This window comes from Aedes albopictus, chromosome 2, assembly GCF_035046485.1.
Source record: "Aedes albopictus strain Foshan chromosome 2, AalbF5, whole genome shotgun sequence".
Taxonomy (NCBI): Eukaryota; Metazoa; Arthropoda; class Insecta; order Diptera; family Culicidae; genus Aedes; species Aedes albopictus.
Window position 1 is genome coordinate 177,310,089 of NC_085137.1, and position 6,589 is coordinate 177,316,677.

A 6,589-nucleotide genomic window follows, 5' to 3' on the forward strand; every position below is an offset into this window, starting at 1 on the left:
AAATATCTTTAGGAAATTCCTGAAAATAAGGATACGATTTTCTGCTCCGTCTTTTGTGGATGGGTGCAACAACAATCTTCAAATCCAGTTCAGCTTTTTTACTGGAAGAACTTGTCTTGATCGTTTTGGAGTATTAGTTGGACGTGTCGCATTCAATCGTTCAATGCCGTCTTCTATGCAAGAATCCTTTTTTATTTGTATTCTTATGTGTAGATTTCTGGTTACACTCGGCTTGAAAATTCATTTCATTTATTTAGTATTACATCAAATTCAAGATAAAACTGAATCAACAATATTTCTCCATAATACACGGTTCGTGGCTGCCGCTCTCCATCCTCGGTCGCGCCCAATGCTCGCCAAGTCACGCTCCACCTGGTCCGCCCATCGTGCTCTCTGCGCTCCACGCCTTCTTGTGCCAACCGGATCAGTTGCAAACACCAGCTTTGCAGGGTTGTTGTCCGGCATTCTTGCAACATGCCCTGCCCACCGTATCCTTCCGGCTTTGGCCACCTTCTGGATGCTGGGTTCGCCGTAAAGTGCAGCGAGCTCGTGGTTCATCCTTCTCCGCCACACGCCGTTCTCCTGCACACCGCCGAAGATCGTTCTTAGCACGCGTCGCTCGAAAACTCCGAGTGCTTGTAGGTCCTCCTCGAGCATGGTCCATGTCTCGTGCCCGTAGAGGATCACCGGTCTTATTAGCGTTTTGTACATGGTGCATTTGGTGCGTGGGTGAATCTTTTTCGACCGCAGTTTCTTCTGGAGCCCGTAGTAGGCCCGACTTCCGCTGATGATGCGCCTCCGAATTTCACGGCTCACGTTGTTGTCAGCCGTCAGTAAGGATCCGAGGTAGACGAATTCCTCCACCACCTCGAAAGTATCCCCGTCTATCGTAACATTACTACCCAGACGGATCCGGTCGTTTTCGGTTCCGCCTACCAGCATGTACTTTGTTTTTGAGGCATTCACCACCAGTCCGACCTTTGCTGCTTCGCGTTTCAGGCGGGTGTACAGTTCTGCCACCGTTCCAAATGTTCTAGCGATAATGTCCATGTCGTCCGCAAAGCACACAAATTGACCGGATTTTGTGAAAATCGTTCCCCGGCTGTTGAGCCCGGCTCGTCGCATCACACCTTCCAGAGCGATGTTGAAGAGTAGACATGAGAGTCCGTCACCTTGTCGCAGTCCCCGGCGAGATACGAATGAACTGGATAGTTCACCCGAAACCCTTACGCAGTTTTGCACACCGTCCATCGTTGCTTTAATCAGTCTAGTCAGCTTCCCAGGAAAGCCGTTTTCGTCCATGATTCTCCATAGCTCTGCGCGGTCGATACTGTCGTATGCCGCTTTGAAGTCGATGAACAGGTGATGCGTTGGGACCTGGTATTCACGGCATTTCTGGAGGATTTGCCGTACAGTAAAGATCTGGTCCGTTGTCGACCGGCCGTCGATGAAGCCGGCTTGATAACTTCCCACGAACTCATTTGTTTTAGGTGACAGACGACGGAAGATGATCTGGGATAGCACTTTGTAGGCAGCATTCAAAATAGTGATCGCCCTGAAGTTCTCACATTCCAAATGGTCGCCTTTCTTGTGAATGGGGCAGATTACCCCTTCCTTCCACTCCTCCGGTAGCTGTTCGGTTTCCCAGATCCTGACTATGAGCCGATGCAGACAGGTGGCCAACTTTTCTGGGCCCATCTTGAAGAGTTCAGCTGCGATACCATCCTTACCAGCTGCTTTGTTGGTTTTGAGCTGGTGAATGGCATCCTTAACTTCCCTCAGCGTGGGAGTTGGTTCATTTCCGTCCTCCGCTGCACTGGCGTCGTCGTTTCTTCCGTTGCCGTGGGCTCCCGTGCCTACGTTCTCCACGCCGTTCAGGTGCTGATCGAAGTGCTGCTTCCACCTTTCGATCACCTCACGTTCGTCCGTCAAGAGGCCTCCGTCTTTATCCCTGCATATATCGGCTCGCGGCACGAAGCCGTTGCGGGATGCGTTGAGCTTCTGATAGAACTTCCGTGTTTCTTGGGAACGGCACAGCAGTTCCATTTCTTCACACTCCGCTTCTTCCAGGCGGCGCTTTTTCTCCCGAAAGAGGCGTGTCTGCTGTTTCCGCTTCTGTTTGTATCGTTCCACGTTCTGTCGAGTCCCTTGCTGCAGCATTACCGCCCTCGCTGCGTTCTTCTCCTCCAAAACCGTTCTGCACTCTTCGTCGAACCATTCGTTCCGTCGATTCCGTTCCACGTACCCGATGGTGCTCTCGGCTGCGTCGTTGATGGCTGCTTTCACTGTTCTCCAGCAGTCCTCAAGAGGGGCCTCATCGAGCTCGCCCTCGTCTGGCAACGCGGCCTCGAGATTCAGCGCGTATGCTGAGGCGAGATCCGGTTGCTTCAGTCGCTCTAGGTTGTACCGTGGCGGTCGCCGGTACCGTACATTGTTGATGACGGAGAGTTTTGGGCGCAGTTTGACCATCACCAGATAGTGGTCGGAGTCGATGTTGGCGCCACGATAGGTCCTGACATCGATAATGTCGGAGAAGTGCCGTCCGTCAATCAGAACGTGGTCGATTTGAGATTCCGCCTGCTGTGGTGATCTCCAGGTGTAACGATAAGGGAGGCTGTGTTGGAAAAAGGTGCTACGTATGGCCATATTTTTGGAGGCGGCGAAATCAATGAGTCGTAGGCCGTTTTCGTTCGTATGCTGGTGGGCGCTGAACTTACCAATCGTCGGTCTGAATTCCTCCTCCTGGCCTACCTGAGCGTTTAAATCTCCTATGATGATCTTGACGTCGTGGCTTGGGCAGCGATCGTACTCGCGTTCGAGCTGCGCGTAAAATGCGTCCTTGTCATCATCAGTACTTCCGGAGTGTGGGCTGTGCACGTTTATTATGCTGAAGTTGAAGAATCGGCCCTTGATCCTCAACCTGCACATTCTTTCGTCGATCGGCCACCAACCGATCACGCGCCTCTGCATATCGCCCATCACGATGAAAGCTGTTCCCAGCTCGCGTGTGTTGCCGCAGCTCTGGTAGATGGTATGATTACCTCTAAACGTTCGCACCATGGATCCTGTCCAACACACCTCCTGCAGCGCTACGATGCCGAACCCGCGGTCCTTCAGTAGATCGGCGAGTATGCGGGTGCTCCCAATGAAGTTGAGAGATCGGCAGTTCCACGTACCGAGTTTCCAATCGCAAGTCCTTTTTGTTCGCTGGGGTCGTTGCCGTTGGTCTCGGTTCGTATTATTCTGTTGCTGATTTTCCGTTACAATGGTTTTTTACGGCTGGCTCGTAGGGCCTGACACCAACCCCCTACTTTCCGGAGGACCATAGTGCACAGTTGAGCTTAGAGTCCTTCCCTGGCACTCGGACGTAGATCAGCCGCCCCTAACATGGGGATCAGACGCTGTTGTGAGCCGCTCCTCCTGGAGAACAGACGCTCAGGTTTGCCGAAGCAAACCCCCCCTTCCCTGTCAGCCTACGACCAAAGTTCCCACCGGGGTTGGTTACCCGATCTTCCCTAAGGTTGCTCATAGTTTCCGGCCGGTACCGCGTGGAGGTAGGGATAGGAGTTGCTGGGCAGAGGCTAGTGGATCACAATGGGATCTGAATTGCGCAGCATACCCAGCCTTTACCGTACCGGCTTGAAAATATCAGTGCTATATAACTGCAAAATGTTCCAAGGTTTGTTGCAAAACTCGTCTGGAAAATAATTAACTTCCATTTTATATTTTGTAGCAGCACTAGCACCTATCATTCTGATAATTTTCTTCACTTTCAAACAGACCAAAAGCAGCATCTAATAAATAAATAGCGCTGAAAAAAATACAAAATCATGGAAACATTTAATAAAAATACTGCTGAGATGCCTAAAGAAATCCTTGAAATAATTAATTTGTCTCTGGAGAAATTTATTTCTTAGGAAATCCCTGGAGGAATTTTATAATGTATTTCTGAAGGAATTTCCAAATGGAATACTGAAGGAGTTTCTAGAAAAATCTGTAGTTTAGTTTCTGTTGATTTTTTTTAAGGAATTCCCAAAGAAATGTCTCTGATAATATTCCCAGAAGAACATCTGGAAAAAAACGGATGGATAAATCTAGTCTAAGAAATGTCTAAAGGAACTCTTGTGAAAATTGCTACAAAATATTTCAGGAGAAACACATGGATGAATGACAAAACTCCGTCAAGAAACCGTGGATAAATTATAAGAAGCACCTTGAAGGAAATCCTGAATCTCAAAGGAATTTTTGGGAAAATACTGAGAGGAGTGAATTTCTGCAAGACCTTTTGGAGTAAATCCTGCTAGTACCACTGAAAGAAATCACGCAAGAATCTCAAGCCGGGGCCCGTGGCACAAATGGTCACACGTTAGCTTCATAAGCTGGTGGTCATCGGTTCGATCCCAGCCCCGGCACTTTCGTCAGTTGCTCTTTCCCCCTGAGAGCAGCTGACACTGACCCACTTCTGAGCCCATGGCTCGAACGGACCCGGATACTTGGACATCAGCGAACGGCAACTTATAATGGACCCCCTATCGGACTGGAATAGGAACAAGAGCCACACATGAACACCCTCTTGCTCATCATTCTACTATGATAGGGTAAAAGCGGAAGCAACGCAAAAAGCAACTAGTTCAATATAGTACAATAATAGAATACATTTAGGCGCTGTACAAAAGTGGAAGTCCAGCTGCGAATTAGATTCGCGTACGTAGTGCCCTAGTGGACCAAAGAGCTGCACAATAAGCACCGACAAACCGACGTGCCAGCTTATATGTACAACTTTTCCAATTTTTCTTGGCAAATAAGTTCTCCTTTTAATCACTAGCTCCATCTGTGCGATGATTTACACAGCTTCCTCTTTATGTGTGCGTGCGTACAGGAACTTTACTTTGTCAAATTATTTTACTGATTTCGAAGTAATAACTTCATTCAATGTTTTGCGCAATATTATATGTTTGGGGTATTTTACTTGGGACTTTTTGATAATGTTACGTCATATCGAAAGATTTTGCCGAATGACATCGTGGTTGTGGTGGGCGATTTCAACCTGCCGAATTTGAAATTGAATCAGCGTTTTCGTGATGGAAAATAATGTTTTCTCTTACCTGATCGGATTTCTTTCCCAAGTGAAATCACCATCGTTGACGGTTTTCTGTCGGCCGGGCTGATGCAAGTGTGTGATCTGCCGAACCAAAACAACAACTTTTTGGATCTCATATTCACCACTGACACCCTGTATTGTCAAGTTTCGGTAACCGATCCGAGAATCAAGAACGAAATTCACCACTACGCAATGCAGCTGACAATAGCTACACACGCTAAGAAAATGTTACTCTAAAATGAGTAAGATTCACACAAAACTGAGCTAAACTGGAATAGCTCAAAAATGAGTAAATTGCATTTCCAGCGATAGCGCTGGCGCAAGTGTAAAAATCCAACCAATTTAGGCCGTATAATATTCTTCACATCAGCAAGAATATTATACGACTTAAACTGATGAGATTTTCGCACTTGGGCCAGCGCTATCGCTGAAAAAGAAAATTACTCATTTTTGAGTTGTCCCACTTTAGCTCCAAAATGAGTGAATTTTCTGACCGTGCAGATAATCTGCGCGAGTTGGAAGCCGGAACGTCCAATATGCACTTGAATCTGGAGTTAATGGATATGGAATCGGTTAAAAGGGCGCTATCGGATATAGATAGTGGAGTAAACATAGATCCGTGTTGATGAATCCGTTGTATCCAAACGGACTGTCAAAATCTGTATCCAAACGAGCATGACGTCACGATTTGGACAACATCAATGGAGCGCATGACGTCATATTCAACCGTCGCACTCTTGAAAATTACTACTTACACGCTTGAAACATTTTAGTCAGCGGTGTCCGCAGATCTATGTTTTGTTTACTCTACTATCTATACTATCGGATATTTTGTGGAACAACGTGTTTATCTCACAAGCAGACTATGACCGTGATCCAAACGGACATAATGAGCAGGCCGTGTCGATGCTGGAATTTCTCACCTCTCTCGACGTTTTCAATTGCGAACAAGAACACTTTTCATTCGTTTGCAACAGCATGGACTTCAAAGTTTTGTCTTTCTACTTCGTGCTACACAGAATCTTCGCACGTTTCGCTCCATTTTCGAGAAATTCCTCGAGCAGGGAAGGCCGATATCCTGAATGGCTTTCGCCGATACTCATCCGCGTTCCCAAGGACAAACGGAAAGCATTGAAGAGAAAACGCCGCCATCCTACACCGGAAAACGTTGCCTCCTACAGCTACTGGGAACATTCAAGGTGCTGCATAGAGAAGCGTGCCAAGTGCACACCTCCAAAATTCAGAATGGGATTAAGGAAGATCAGAAATCATTCTGGAAATTCGTAAATAGCAAGCGAAAGAATACAGCAATCCCGCAAGTGTTGAAGCACGGAAATAGATCTTCTACAAATGGCCTGTACACCGCTCAACTTTTCGCCGAAAGCTTCAAGAGTGTTTACCGTAATGACCACGCAAACTACATCAATTATCCAATCGGTACACACGCTGATGTAATGGTGCTGTCTGCAGCAGAAGTGCGCCAAGGTT